Genomic DNA, 16,984 nt, shown 5'->3' on the forward strand with positions numbered 1-16,984 from the left:
ATGGCTAATTCTATCTTTCTCTATGCTTCTTTGTGCCTTCTTGTGCTCTTCAATGGATGCCTAGCTCAAAGAAGCTGGCACCAACAACAGTTCTACCAGTGCCAACTAGACAAGCTTAATGCCCTTGAACCCAACAACCGCATTGAGGCAGAAGCCAGTGTGATCCAGTCTTGGGACCCCAATGACCAGCAATTCCAGTGCGTCGGAGTGGCCGTCGTTCGCCGTACCATTGAGCCTAATGGCCTTCTCTTGCCACACTACACAAATGCTCCTCAACTCATTTATATTCAGAGAGGTATATACATACATATATAATTAGTTATAATCAAAAAGAAAAGAAACAAAATTAAGCAACACTAAAATTAAATTTTGTTAAATATTAGCATTGATGCACCATATTGAATATGCTAGTATGGATGCAGAAGTGAAAACATAAAATATAGAATACAATAACACACAAGATTTACATAATTTAGTCTAACGGCCTACATCCACGAAGGAAACCATAAAGGACTACATCAATAATATATTATAGTGTAATACAAATCCTGTGTTACAATAAATCATAGCATGTATATATATAGTAGACTAAACCCTAGACTAACAGACTTTTAGTACAAGTAAGAGACTTGGCTTGCACACAAAATAGAATTAGACTTGGGCCTATGCTAATGGGCTAATATATCTTTAACACCCCCTCTCAAACTTAAGATGGAAGCTTGATGGAATCTTGAGATTTGATAAGGTTGAGAAGATCCCTTGAATGAAATTTGGCTCTGTGACAATAGTTTGAGGAAGGCAATGGTCTTGTAGTGTTGATGCGACTTCTAATGGTGGCATAACTATACCGACGAGTTTTGACGGCAGCAATAGGAAGTCAAAGAAGATGAAAGCAGTAAAAAAATACCAAGGAAAACAAAGATTGCTCTTAAATATACCATAAGGATAGAAAACCATGGCCACAAGAAGGTGACTCTGATACCATGTTAAATATTAGCATTGATACACCATGTTGAATATGCTAGTATGGATGCGAAAGAAAAAGCATAAAATATAAAACACAATAACACACGAGAGTTATGTGGTTCAGCCTAACGGCCTACATCTACAGAGGAAACCCTAAAGGGCTACATCAATAATATATTATAGTGTAGTACAAATCATATATTACAATAAATCATAACATGTATATATATAGTAGACTAAACCCTAAACTAATAGACTTCTAATACAAGTAGGAGACTTAGCTTGCACACAAAATAGAATTAGGCTTAGACCTATACTAATGGGCTAATATATCTCTAACAAATTTAAAACAATTATGTGCTTGTGCTTATGCATGTGCAAACTGTAATTTAATTTGTGTAATGTAAAACAGGTTATGGTCTCTACGATACCATACTTCCCGGTTGCCCCAACATATACCCAGAATCTCAACAAGGACAGGATCATAGGTTCTAGCAACGAAACCAGCACTAGAAGATCCGAAACTTCCGACAAGGTGACATCATAGCATTACTTGCGAGAGTAGCTCATTGGCTGTACAATGACGACGAGTCTAAGGTTGTCGCAGTCACTCTTCTTGACACTAACAACCAAGCCAACCTGCTTGACAAGAACCCTAGAGTAAGAACTAATTAGAAATCTGAATATTAATTAATTCCAATTAATAATAACAATCCAACTATATAAACTGATGTTGTATCACGGTTGGCTTTGTATATATGTAGCACTTCTACCTTGCAAGAAAACCAGAAGATGAATTTCAGCTACAAGGTCCAAGCCCACGAGGACAAGGACAAGGACACCAGCAGTAACAAGGCCAACGTCGTGACGAGCATCACAGGCATCAGCAACAGGACAAGGTAACAATGTCTTCAGTGGTTTCCGTACTGAGGATTTGGCTGAAGTTTTCGACGTGGATGAGGATACCACTAGAAACCTTCAAGGCTTGCAAGAGGATAGAAGGAACATAGTGAGAGTGAAAGGTAGGCTTCAAGTGGCCAGGCCACCACAGTCATGTGAGGACACTACAACAAAATGTATTTTTAGTGGCGAAAATTAGTGAGGAAATATTTTTCGTTGCTAAAAATATAGCATTAGTGACTATACAGCACCCTGCGCCAAGGCCCATTTGGGCCTAGGAATCCGGTATGGATGAATGGCCCATAAGAACCGATGTCTTTCTGCCCAGCAGCCCATCCCAAAGCCACACAAGCTGCGGGCCCAAACTGTGCCGCTTCAACATTGCTCGGCAAGTCTATTCCCCGAGCATTGATGAAGGACCAACGTTCAAACGCCCCATCCTTTACATATTCGGCAATTCCTCAGACAGCGCCTTTGCCAAGGATACCTGCAGGAGGGGGAAAATGAGTTCCCAGGCCACTCACACCGCCTCTCACTCCCACCTAACCACCCACTTATGAGTGACAACATTGGACCGCCTGTTGCACTAAACCTGAAGATAATTATAGCCTCTCCACGAAATTTGAGCTATAAATATAAGGAACATAGGAACGAACAAAGGTTGTTGAAAGTTCAGGGAGAGAAAGTTAAATAAAGTGAAGGAGTAAGAGAAAGGGAGAAAAAAGAGAGGAGTGGTTCAGGCAGCAGAAGAGAGAAAAGTGATCTCATTGGGTCTCAGCGTTGAGAATGACCCAGTGTAGGAAATCCAAGCCCACTATACAAATAAGTTGTCAGCCTAAGTGAGTCCTACCCCAGCCCAGTGGTCTCACTTACGATGTGCACAATTGGCGCCGTCTGTGGGAATCTCCTACAAAGCTGTGGTTCCGACGAGACTCAAGCGAGAGAATGGCCGAGAGACATTCCGAGAGTGGTGCTGAAAGTGGTTCGACGAGATCTTCTCGAGGACCCTCCTGGCAAGAACGGAGGCAGAAAAGGCTCGAAGATAGGGATCATGAACGGGAGGAAAAGATGTCTGGTCTCGGTGAAGGATCTTTCCAAACGCAACGAACGGTATCCGTAGCATCAGGGCGTAGACAGCACAATGACAGTGACAAAGAGCTTGAACGGTTGCATAGGTTGGTGAGAGATTTGGAGCTGGAAGCAGAGAATATACACCGTAGAAGGGACCAGGATGACTGAGAAAGAAGGTCCAATACCGGGGAGAATCGTCAAGGGACGGGATCTAATCAATCTAGATCCAATCACTGCTGAGAACAATCCCATTCGTGGGAATCTTATTGGCGAATGGAACGTTTGCGTTCGCAGGAATCCCATCACTGCTGAGACCATTCGCGGTCACGAGAGTATGCGAACCGAGGCTTGGATTCCCTAGAAGAGCGACGGTACCATAATGCAGCCATGGATACGATGAGCTGTGAACTGCAAAAAGCTATAAGGTCACCATTTTCGGCTGGCATCGAGCGGGCCCCAATGCTGAACAGATTCGTGCAACCCCCGTTCAATTCTTACGATGAGAAAACTGACCCAATAGAGCACGTCAGCCACTATATCCAGATGATGTCCCTGCATAATACCCACAATGACGCGCTGAGGTGTAAGGTTTTTCCCTCAAGTCTTGGCCCTACCGCTCTAAGATGGTTTAATGGGTTACGGAAGGGCTCCATTCACAACTTCACCGAGTTGATACAGGAGTTTGGGATACGGTTTGTAACTTGCAGCCGAGTTCCATAACCGGTGGATGCATTGTTGTCCATGAAAATGAAGGTGAGGGAGACCTTTCATAGCTACGCTGCTCGGTATTGGGAGTTTTACAACGAGATTGGCAGAGGGAATGAAAAGATTGCTACAAGCACTTTCAGGATGGGGCTGCCCGAGGACTCTGGTCTATAGGAATCGTTGACCAAGAAACCCCCCGAGGACATGAGACAGCTGATGAGGCGCATCGAAGAATACAAACAGCTAGAAGACGACTAGTTGCAAAGTAAAGGAAAAGCGCCCATGATAAATCGTCCTCATTAGAACATCTATTCCCCCAGGATCTGGGGGAATTTGAGGATACAGGTACCAAGAGCACAACTAGGAAAGGTGAATTTAACGTTTAAAGAGCCAGTGCATAGGATCGTTGACAAGATTAAGCACGAACGGTACTTCAGGTGGTCGAACAAGATGGGAGGCAACTCGTCTAGGAGGAATCAGAATTTATATTGCACTTACCATAAGGATAAGGGCCACACAACGGAGCAATGCCAAGTGTTAAGGGATCATCTTGGGTAGCTGGCTAAGGCTGGGCATTTAAAGGAGTTTGTGACAAACGCAGGGGACCGACGAGCACGGCAGGGCACCCCGTAGAGAAGGAATCCCCTTCCACCCCCTCTTGGGATAATTGAAGTCATCCACGTTGCCCTGAGGGGCCTCACTACAACTGAAGGAAAAGAGATGTTGACTATAGCATCAATGGAAGGAAGCTCGAGCGTGTCGCCCCCCGCAAAGAAGATAAAACTGACCCGAGAGCCAATCGCTTTCAACGATAGCGATTTGGAAGGGACAATTCAGCCGCACGATGACGCGTTAATAGTCACGGCCCGCGTAGGAGGTTTCGTTGTGAAGAGAATAATGATAGACCAGGGAAGTAGCACTGAGGTTATGTACCCAGACCTATTCAGGGGGCTCGGGTTAAAGAACGAGGATCTCTTGAAGTATAGCACGCCCTTGGTTGGGTTCGACGGTAAAGTGGTTGTTCCCGAGGGGTAGATCTCTCTGCCCGTGAATATGGGAGGCAAGGAGGTGGTAGTAAAGTTTATAGTAGTTGCTTCGTTCTCTCCATACATGGCAATATTAAGAAGGCCATAGGTCCATGCAATGGAGGCTGTCCCGTCCACTCTGTACATGAAAGCCAAGTTTCCCACCGGTCATGGTATCACTGTGGTACGAGGAAGCCAGCGGGTAGCCAGGCAATGCTTGGTCACCATAGTCAATTGCAAGAAAGAGCAGACCGACCAGAAGGAGCAAGCCGAGCATAATTGTCCATCATCAGGGATTCCTTTATAGCAATTACAGAATTCGCAAGAGGAGAAGTGGGGACGCGTGCACCGAGAAGATGGTCAAGGTGAAGGTATTGCCGGATGTAGACAAATACTTCCAAATCAGAGAAAGCATGGAGGACCGAGAAAAGGTAGAAATGTTGCTGCTCCTAATACAAAACGTGGATGTGTTTTCATGGAGTCCATATGAAGTGCCCAGGGTAGATCTCGAGTTCATCGTCCATAAACTTGGGGTCGACCCCTCGTTCACTCCTAAGAAGCAGAGGTCGAGAAGATCGGCCTGGGAGCACGCAGAGGTGGTGAAAGTGGAAGTCCAAAAACTGAAGGATGCTGGGGTGATAAGGGAAATCTTCTTCCCAGATTGGTTGGCTATTACCGTGGTGGTGAAGAAGAAGAACGGCAAGTGGAGGGTTTGCGTGGACTTCACAGACCTGAACCGAGCATGCCCAAAAAACCCTTTACCTATGCCAAAAATTGATCAGCTGGTGGACGCCACGTATGGGCACCCGAGGATAAGCTTTCTAGATGCTTTTCAAGGGTATCACCAGATTGTCTTAGCGCTCGAGGATCAAGAGAAAATGGCATTCATCTCCCCGGAGGCCAATTATCACTACACGATGATGCCCTTTAGACTAAAGAACGTCGGGGCCACGTACCAACGAATGATGAGGAGAATGTTCTGAGACAAGATAGGGTGTACGGTTGAAGTGTACATCGATGACATAGTGGTAAAGAACAGGCAGGTAGTGCGGCATATAGGGGATCTTCAGGAAGTATTTGGGGTTTTTCGGCAGTATAAGTTACGTCTCAATGCCGAGAAGTGAGCATTCAGTGTAGGGGCGGGAAAATTCCTGGGGTATCTAATCACCAACCGGGAAATTGAGGTCAACCCCGACTAGATTGAAGCGGTAACGAGGCTGAAGCCACCGGGCAACCCAAAAGAAGTGCAAGTGTTAACCGGGATGCTAGCCGCCCTTAATCGGTTCATCTCCAAATTCGCAGTTCGCTACCGACCATTCTACCAACTGCTGAAGAAATGGACTGGATTTCGCTAGAGTGAAGAATGCAACAAAGCCTTTATGGATCTGAAAGATTATTTGGTACGAGCACCCATGCTTACGGTACCAGAACCGGGTGAGGATTTGTTCATGTACCTGGCAGTATCTGAGCACGCTGTAAGTGCTGTGCTACTAAGGGACAAAGGAATCCAACGACCCATGTACTACATCAGCAAAACTCTAGTTGATACCGAGACATGATACTTACCCCTGGAGAAGCTTGTATTGGCCCTAATACACGCCACCAGGAAGCTGCCGCACTACTTTCAAACTCATACGGTATACGTCTTGACCGAGTATCCTTACAGTCACTATTGAAAAGGTCAGACTTCACGGGCCGAATAGCAAAATGAGGGACTCGACTTGGTTCTTTTGACATACGATACAGACCCCAAAGCTCGGTGAAGGGCCAAGTCCTTGCAGATTTCATCGCCGAGTTTTCATCGAAGGGGAATGGGGAGACAGTTTACCATCTAGAGGTTCGCCCATGGAAGGTATTCATGGACGGTGCGTCGAGCTGCACGGGGGCTAGTGCCAGGGTCGTCATAATCACCCCAGAGGGAATAAGGTTGGAACACTTGTTTAGGTTGGGTTTCAAGGCGTCCAACAATGAGGCAGAATACGAAGCTTTTCTAGCCGGACTGAGGACAGGTTCAAGCTTAGGTGTACTCAGATTCGCATTTGGTGTTTAATCAGGTGCAGGGCAATTTTGAAGCCCGAGATCTCCGGATGAAAGTTTACTTGGAACAGGTGAAACAAGCTATAACCAGCTTCAGCACGGTAAAGGTTTTCCAAGTGGCTCGGACGCAAAACAGACACGCCGACTCCCTCGCCACGCTGGCATCGTCAATAGCCGAAGAGATACCCCGACAAATTAAGGTCGAGCTTGTTTCAAAGTCGAGCATCAGGTTGTTGAGTGATTCGGGAACTGCAGGGATTGACATCACAGCTATCACAACCCTTGGGCCGTGCTGGATGGACCCCATCATTGACTTCCTAGCAGAGAACTGACTCCCGAGTGATGAAAATGAGGGCAACAAGATAAGTAGAATGGCTCCTCGGTATTGGCTATCAAAAGACCAGACTTTGTATCGAAGATCCTTCGGAGGACAGTACCTCTTGTGCTTACGCCCAGAGAAGGTGGGCATGCTTTTGGCAAAGCTACATGATGGAGTGTGCGGCAACCATATGGGCGGATGTTCATTGGCACACTGGGCAATGACTCAAGGGTTTTGGTGGCCTTAAAGGTAGAATGACGCCGCCGAGTATGTGCTTAAGTGTGAACAGTGTCAGAAGCATGCCCCTCTAATCCATTAACCTGCTGGCCATTTGAACCCAATCAGCAGTCCCTGGCCTTTTGCAGAATATGGGCTAGATATCATCAGCCCATTCCCCCGTGCGATGGGTAATCGAAGGTTCGTGCTGGTGGCTGTTGACTATTTTACCAAATGGGCGGAGGCGGAAGCTTTGGCCAACGTACGAGACGTGGATGTGAAGAAATTCGTATGGAAGAATATAATAACAAGGTTTGGGGTGCCGAACTCTCTTATATCAGACAATAGGCTGCAATTCGACAACTAGGCCTTCCGTGAATTTTGTGGTGAACTCGGTATTAAAAACAGGTACTCAACTCCAGCGTATCCCCAGAGTAATGGTCAGGCTGAGGCTATAAATAAGGTAATTGTGAATGGGCTGAAGAAAAGGCTGGAGGGTGCAAAGGGGAACTGGGCCGAGGAGCTACCCAAAGTCTTGTGGGCATACCAGACAACTCCCAAAAGGTCCACCGAGGAAACCCCATTCTCTCTCACGTACGGAGTGGAAGTCGTTATACCAACCGAGGGGAGTCTATACAGTGCACGAATCACGGGATTCGATCCAGCCCAAAATGACAAAATGATGGTGGGATGCTTGGACAAGTTGGAAGAATGCCGTGAAATGGTGACCATATGGCTCGCGGAGTATCAACAGAAGCTCCCCTAAAGATACAACCAAGACGTAAGAATGAAGGAGTTTATAGCCGGAGATTTGGTTCTCAGAAGAGTCGTGGGGAACATGCGAGATACTAACGCCGGGAAATTGGCGCAGACTTGGGAGGGGCCCTACAGGGTGACTATGGTGGCCAACACCGGGGCTTACTACTTGGAAGACTTAGACGAGAGACCGTTGCCCCAACCGTGAAACGTCCATAATCTGAAGAAGTACTATCACTGATAGGCAGTACCCCGAGCATGAAGTTAGGTGAGGTGTCTTGTATATGTTTTGTTAATAATAGTAATGATGTTTGCTCGTGCATATTTGTATCGTTCTACACCTGAGCCTCGGTTCAATCCTAATCACCGAGCAAGTGGAAACCTTAATTACTCTAAGGACAGAAACCTGACCCTCGGTTCGATCCTATCACCGAGCAGGTGGAAACCTTAAAAATTTATTATAAGGACAAAAACCTGATCCTCGATTCGATCCCTATCACCGAGCAGGTGAAAACCTATGTTTCTCTAAGGACAGAAACCTGATCCTCAGTTCAATCCCTATCACCGAGCAGGTGGAAACATAAATTTCTCTAAAGACGGAAACCTACTTCTCGGTTCAATCCCCATCACCGAGCATATGGAAACCTACTAAATTATCCAAAAAGCAGAAACCTGCTTCTCGGTTCTTAACTCATCTCCGAGCAGACGGAAATCCTATAAATCGTCGTCTAAGGACAGAGATCTGTCTTCGAATTGATACTCTTCGCCTAGCAGAAAGAATCCATAGCCTATATTCTCCGAGGAGCCTTGGCCTTAGCCTGAGTGTCCCAGACGGAAAACCGTTCCCGATAGAACCTTCGTTGCCGGGCAAGGGGGAACCTTACCCTAAAAAAGCAACCAATGAAGATCGATTACTCGGTCAAAGTGAAAGCATCCCATAGAAAAAAATTCACAAACATAACTTAAAATGGCATGTAAAATTTAAACTGATGTTTGGTTGCTAAAACCCAGCAACTCGGAAGATAGAAAATAAAAGCCCAAAGGAAATAAATTGTTCCGTCACCACAGCCCAGTGACGTAGGCAATCCAGTTCAGTTAATTTTTTAAAGAAAAAGAAAAGTAAAGTGTGAGAAACCCGGTATGGCCGTCGACTTCAGAGGTCTGCAGCTTGAACAAAGGATGGATCCTCAGAAGGTTGCTGGTCAGCGAAAGAAGTTGGGACCTGGGCATTCCCCCCGATTTTATCCCCAGCATGAGAGTGGCCAGTCACCTCCATGTCAGTTGGCTCCGCGTGAGAATCAATAGCATTCACCAGCTCCCTCATGCTGGTGGTCTTTTCTTTGTCGATTACAAAAGGTGCGTTCTGCGCGGCATTTGGGGGGTTCGGGAAGGGGATTTTGTCGCGATCCCTCAGGGAAGAATCCTCAGGAACCCCCATGGCCTGAAGGGCAGCAAACCACCCCTCCTCAAATCCAAGCAAGTGAGCCTGGTGAATGACCGGCTCCGCCGAATTCTCGGCATCTGTGAAACCCTCGTCGTAGCACTTGCTTTCGCAAGCTTCCAACACCACCTTCGAGTCGACCAGTTTTCCCTCTAACATAATATTTAGACTCTGGGCCTCTGCCAGTTTAAGCTCGGTGCCTCCCAATTGCACTTCAAGCTCCGTGGACCTCTCTTCGGCCAGAGCTTGTGCCTTCTCAACTGAAGCAACTTTTTCCACCACATCCTCGGCGAGTTTCAACTTCTCCTTCACCGTGGCCTCGGCAACATCCTTCAAAGCCTTCTCCCGCTCAGCATCTTCAGCAAGCTCCCTCATCCGCCCGTCCATTATATACGATAGTTACGCAGCCTGACTACACAATAATGACGTTTGTAAGGAGAAAGAAGAAGTACATGTATAAGAATAAGTAGTAAACTATGAATGATGAAAAAAGATGGAACAATTACCGCTATGGTGTGCCACTGCAATCGCCTTCCTAAAGACTCGTCCGTCCCTTTCGAAAATGCGTGCACATCTTTGAGCAAAAGAAGGCCATGCGCCAGACTCTGGACAACACGACCCCCATGACCCTTTCCCATATCCGTACACTGGCCGCGGCAGGAAGAGGCTTACCGTCAAGTTGGAAGGAGGGTTGCCATTCCGAAGAAGCCCAGGAAGTAGACGCCAGGTTTATCATAGTTGGTGCTACCGGCTCTCGGATAACTATGCCCGCTGATGGCCAGAAAGGCGTTCTGGAAGGCACAATGCCCAAGCTTGTCTACGTTTGCTTAGCCGTGTGTTGCCTTTTCGAACGTGGCTTGCTGGGGCAGGGGGAAGCGTGGGATCTTCGCTAAGGGTCTGTTGATGCTGCACAGCTGGCTGGGCACCCAGGACAAAGCGGTTGATTGTCATTTTTTTCCAAACCACCATGGCGTTGCCTTGGTCAGATTCTGTTTCAGAAGAGCTGATTGATTCTGCAGCTGCACCTTCGACCTCCTGAACAAGAGCCTAGAACTCTACAGGGTTCTCAGGCAGAACGGGAGCTTCTGGCTGAACTTGCTCGTGAGCCCTCTCTTGGTGTGCTCGCGACACACGCTTGACCGAATCGTCACGTATGGGTTGGTGCTTGTCCTAACAAATGAACCGAGGACCAAGATCACATGCTTCGCCTATGGTAAACTTTAGTGGGAGGAAGTTCGTGTGCCAGACGTCTATATAGGAGAGGAGGGGGCTGTCAACTAATAAGGCTTGGCTAAATCCCTGCCAAGTTGAGTAAACAAGATCTACACCGAGGATAAGATGAGATGCTCGGAGTTGTCCGTCCGAGTGAACAAAAATCTCCAACTTGAGCATAAAATTCAGGTCCCGAACATCTACCACTCTGAGATCCGGCTTGAATCTTTTGCTCTCTGCACAGAGGAAATAAGAGTTAGTTAGTAGTTACTTACTCGGACCAAAATCAAAAGAGGCCAAATAAATAACGCTTGGTACCGACCAATATCGCGCGGTGAAAATGCATAGGGGAGCTCCTCAGCAAACCAATTGCCGCTCACCCGTACAAAATCTCTAGCGGAATTTCTATTCGAATCTGGTAGGCACGAACATATGTCATTATTTATGTGTTTTCACTTGCTAAGAATATATGTCACTTATTTATGTAAATTGGCTAAATCCTTTGACAAAATGCACTCTACTTATAATTGGGTAGTTCTAGGTGTTTTTAATACTTCAAGAAACAAGGTTTCAAGGTTAAGTGTTGAAGTCATCAAGTCTGTCCAAGAAAAAGCAAGTTGAAGTGCAAATTCATTAAAGCTCGACACTTGCTCGATAGCTACCTCGACACTTGCTATCTGTCGAGATTTATAATTTCAGATTTTCTGATCTGATTTTCTTGAGATCTGTGAATATGCTTTTGGGCCTTCTTTTCTCCAAACCCTAAACATATAAAAGGATTGTTTTAAAAGACGTCAAGTGTGACACAAGTTGCAAAAAGTATTGAGCAATCTCTGTTCAAGAAAATTGTGATCAAAGACGAAGTTCTTGACCTAGTTCATCTTCTCTGAAACAGTTACTGTGTATTTGCACCAAAGGGTATTGTGACCAAGCATCTTCCTAATCTTCATCGTGTAGGATGAACTGAAGAACTTTGCAGCCAACCTCTCTTCCTTAAGTTGGTGTTTTGAAGTCGCGTACTGGGATCCGCTCATTGGTTAGTCACGTACTTGGGAGCCGCGCATCAAAGGTGGAAATTGTCACTACAGATCAAGTCCAATTGGGTATTAGGGTAAGGGTTCAACTGTAGGTTGGTAAGGTACTTGGGATTCCTTTACTTATAACCGCTTGATTTGATAATAGTGGAGTTTTAGGAGTGGTGACCTGAAAATCACCCGATGGGATTTTTGCGGTGAGATTTATCCCCATTCGTAAACAAATCACCATGTTATTTAATTTCCGCTGCATATTTAGTTTTTGGTGATTTATTTGTACTTCCACGCAATTGCATGATAAATTGATTAATTAATAACTTGACTAAGTAATTAATTGGTTTAATCACAAGGGGTCATTCAGATTGTGGCCTATCAAGTGGTATCAGAGCGGGCACACTCTGATTAGGTTTACTCTTTGCTGTGTTGATCCATTGACCCCTGCTTGTCATGGATAGAGGACAGTCATTAATTATACCTCCTTTATTTGATAGCACTAACTATGCATACTGGAAAGTACGCATGAGAGCTTTTTTACAGTCTTTAGATGAGAAGGTGTGGCAAGCTGTAGAGATTGGCTGGACCAAGCCAAAAGAAGAACCGGCCAATTGGGATGACGCAAAGATCAAGACAGCTAACTTCAATAGCAAAGCGTTAAATGCCCTATTTAGCGCAGTCACTAATAAGGAGTTCAAGAAGATATCCTCAACTGAAACTGCTAAGGAGGCTTGGACCATCCTCCAGACAACCTATGAAGGAACAAAGGCTGTCAAAGATTCAAAACTTCAGAGGCTCACTACAAGCTTTGAAGAAATTAAGATGGAGGAGGATGAGTCGTTTGATGAGTTCTATNAGGAAATCTAAGCCCACTATACAAATAAGTTGTCAGCGTAAGTGAGTCCTAGCCCAGTGGTCGCACTTACGATGCGCACAATAGGCACTAGGTCATTCAAAATAAGGAGGTTAGTTCATTGTACAACTCTCATTTCAGCTAGATCATCAATACATCTAGTTTTCCTATAAGCATGTGACATCGTGCAATTAAAGAAGATCCTCGTCAAGTTTCTATAACCAAATAATCTTAGAGCACTAGTATTGGGGGTGTAAAAACCCTCCAATTGCAATTTTAGCCACCAAACCCATAAAAACATGCTCTAGCCGGGTTGCTATATCTAAAAAAATTTGCAACCTCACTGTAGCTGGTTGCAAACTTGATTGAAATTAATTTATTACTCTCCGAACCCACTTCTCTTTCCCTTGACTCTCTTCTCTCATATCTCTCTCTCTCTCTCTCTCTCTCTCTCTCTCTCTCTCTGTGTTTTGTTCTCCCTCCTTTCTCTGTCTCGATCCATCTCTCTCAAATCAGTGTAGAGAGTGTGGAGCAGTGGGGATTAGCGTGGAGAGTGTGGGTTTGTGGAGATTGGTGTGGAGAGTGTGGTTGTGCCAATGGTGGGTGGGTTTAATGGGTCATGGTGGTGGTGAAGGTGCCGATTGTGGTGGTTTCTGTGATGGGTGGGTTTGTTGTGAAGGAGTGCTTTGGTGATGGTGGTGTCGATGGTGGGTGGGTTTTATCTACAAGATAATTATCACTTTAAAGACTTGAATATCAAGAAAAATGGATTAATTTTTAGAATACGGATTAAAAATGTGTCTAGGTATTCTGTTTCATTTCTTTTCTTTTTCCATTAATTATTATGTTATTGTTTGATGCATTAATATGTTTAGCATGTTTTATTATGTCTCATTCTTAATATATAATTGCCATGCTTAGATACTTTAGATGATTGTTTATTTCAATTCTTTCTCTTTGACTTCAAAATTTGTAATGACTATCAAAACCCTATTTTTTTTTAAACTCAAAACTGATCTATATTTTCATTAAATACAGGTCTAATTTTTTCTAAAATTTAAAAATGATCTATATTTTCATTAAATACAGATTTGATTTTTTCTAAAACTCAACACTGATCTATATTTTCATCAAATATAGATTTGATTTTTTTCTAAAACTCAAAACTGATCTATATTTTCATTAAATACAGATCTGATTTTTTTTTTTTTTTTGAAAGTTTTTCTTTGTCATAGAATTGCAGGTTTTGAAATTTTAAAGAAGGAATTGAAAGTTAGGTTGATGTCATTTATTTTTTAATATGTGATGCATGCATAATAAATTTGTGTCATGGATGTGGATCCTCTTTCAAAAGTTTTTTTTTTAATTAGTTTCTAACAACATATCTGATTTTTCTTTTACATACCAAATCTCTTTTTTTTTTTTTCTCTTTTTTTTAAACTTTCAAAAATAGACTTTATTTTTACAAATCAAATCTCCTTTAAACTTTATACAAAACAAATCTGATTTTTTTTTTTTTTCAAACCCAATCTCTTTTTTCTTTTTCTTTTTTTTTTTTTTTAAACTTTCAAAAACAGGTCTGATTTTTACAAATCAAATATCTTTTTAACTTTTAAAAGAGATATGATTCTTTTTAATACAAATCTCATTTTTTCTTTCATAAAAAAGATCTGATTTTTTCACAAACCTAGTCTTATTTTTAAAATTTTCAAAACAAATCTGAATTTTCTTCAAAAAAGAACATTATTCATAAGGCAAATTTCTTTAAATTATTTTTTGTCATGTGCATTATAACATATCATTCAACATCATTCAAAAAGGGTATATTGGTCATTAGAGTCTAGAAGACCAAACTTTGTTTAGGCAGAATAGATGCCTAACACCTTTTTATTTCGTAACCTAGCCCCCGAGCTTAAGATTTTTGGATAGGGAGATTAGTGTTTTGTCTTTTAATTTTTGTAGATTGTAACTAGGACCAAAGCTTTGTATTCTTTTGCATAGATTGTAATTAGGACCAAAGCCTTGTAAGGTTAATTTACCAAAATTGTATTATTTTTATCCAATCAATGACAATGAAGTATTTTGAATATGTAATTTGTATTTATTTTTTTTCTTATTTTTTAGTATAAAAAAATAAGTGGTGACTCCATACCACTTACCCAAAAAGAGAGATGTCCTTAAAAGCACCCCAATCTCTTTTTGGGGGGCCCTAATTTTCCGGCCTCTCACAAATACAAATGACTAAAGTAACACACAACTTTTCCTTATTCTTGGTTCATGAAAACTTACCTTGGCAATGGACAAAGAACAATCAGCTATTGAACACAAGGATATTACCAATGTGAGAAACTGATATTGGCTTTAAAATTTTTCAAGTAGTAACCCACGGAGGCCTTAATGGAGGGATAAAGAACATAGAGAAACCCAAAAGTTGAACAAGATAAAGAGATTGAGGAAGTATATTAGAGAGGGGAAAATATCAAATGGAAAATGGGATATATAACTCAATGAGTCATGTGTTTATTGTGCTAACACATACGGAGTTTTTTATTTTTTTTAATAATTTTTTTATGAGGAAAACTATATCAGCCGTGTATGCCTGTTATCCCTCAAAAAAAAAACAAAAAAAACAAAAAAACAAAACAAAACAAAACAAAACAAAAAGCCATGTATGCTTGTATGGTATTGCAACTTAAATATTGGTAGACAATTAATTGACCATTTACCATTTTTATTTCACCATCCAATTGATTCACACATTGTCTTTTTGACTTCTTTGAGTATCCATACAATTGTCTATTTGAATATCTCTTCTGTATTTTGCTTTGAATATATATGTTCACTAATAGCAATAGGTCATAATGAGGAATTAAAATTATTTTTTTAAGGAGAATTGACTTTATTAATTATGGTATTATATAACCGGCACATGATTTGTCTATTCAAATCTCTCTTCTATATTTTGCCATAAATATATATTTCTATTAATAGTGATTTAATTATGGTATTAGACTTTCATAATACCATTAAATAACTTTATATATAATAATAATAAAATAAAATAAAAACTATAAACAAATTGAAATGTGCCACAGAGCATTATTAGTCCATGTCACCCTAGCTTTATTGAGGATTTTGCTATATGTCAATGTTTTGTACTTGAGTAAAGGGACACGTGTCATTGTAGTGTGCATCTACACATGGGAAGGAAGAAGAGAGTTTATAAGTGGCTGGGTTTAATAAACATGCGAAGAGAAAAAAGAGAGTTTGTGGTTAAATATAGGCTTTGATCTAGCCTTTGATCCACACGTGGTGGGGAGGGTCAGACCATTAGGCTTTGATCTGCCTTTAAGCTTTGATATACACGTGTGTGGGGAGGGTCAAACCCTTTAGCCTTTGATCTACACATGGGTGGGGAGTTCAAACCTGGCTCATAAGGTTTGAGCTTGGGCCTTTTGTAAATTTGATCTATTTTTAAAAGATAGTGATTTTATTTTAGAGAATTATATTTGGTCTAATTGTCAAGCTCAGCCAATATTGGATATAGAAGTAAAAATAATTTACCCTAATCTATTAGGTAACAATTAAAAAATTTAACAAAAAAAGGTTAAAGAGACTAAATAGAAGCTTAGAGCGCCACATAACAGGCACTGTTTTTAAACACAAACCGAACCGTCTAGTCTGACCAAGCTAATTGGGATGATACTCATGTGGGAAATGACATGGCGAAGATGTGGTACTTTTCTCATGTAGGAAATGACATGGTTTGGACACATTTCATTTCTATGTGCGTCGTAGTAACTCATGGGCTTGCCATGTGGCTTGATTTCATTTGTTAATTGTCCACCGTTGACACATCATCAAATGGAAATTAACTGGATCACAAATATTTCATCATGATTAATCAGACGATTGCAAATACATCATAAAATTTTGATGTCTATAACAGCATCTGCAATAGCTGGCCGAAGCGAGGAGCTAAGGTTCCTAAACTGACTACGTGTACGGGAACATCGTATGAGTATATAATGTATTGTAGCATCCTTTAATAGTAGACTTATTGAGTTGGGCTTAGTCTCATAATGTTTTTTACAGTTTGGGTTTTTGCCCTATAAAATCTTTGTGTGGGTGTGTATATTCCTCACCACATTGAAAACGCTTCTCCATGAACAATGCCAAACTTGAATCTTGATTGCTTAACTATCCAGTTAATATTTGATTAAATTGATTAAATTATTATTAAGCTGTTGTAAGGATCTAGCCTCGTTTCTTAATATTGTGTTAGAAGTGGCCCATTGGTTGCTATTGCATTTTGCAAATTGAAGCTTTGTTATTTTCAATCACAATCATTAGTAGTAGCTGAGAAAATAGTTATGTTTGCCTTGGAATGACGTAACATTCATATTTACAATACATGATATAATAATAATAGATTTCAATAATATGTAAATAGTA

The 16,984-nt window shown here is 42.0% G+C and overlaps 1 pseudogene; it reads left to right on the top strand.

Moving 5' to 3' along the window:
- LOC112033287 (11S globulin seed storage protein Jug r 4-like) overlaps positions 1-16,984 on the top strand; it is a 21,519-nt pseudogene continuing 4,535 nt past the window's right edge.

Source organism: Quercus suber, unplaced genomic scaffold (assembly GCF_002906115.3).
Source record: "Quercus suber isolate HL8 unplaced genomic scaffold, Cork oak 2.0 scaffold_645, whole genome shotgun sequence".
Classification (NCBI taxonomy): domain Eukaryota; kingdom Viridiplantae; phylum Streptophyta; class Magnoliopsida; order Fagales; family Fagaceae; genus Quercus; species Quercus suber.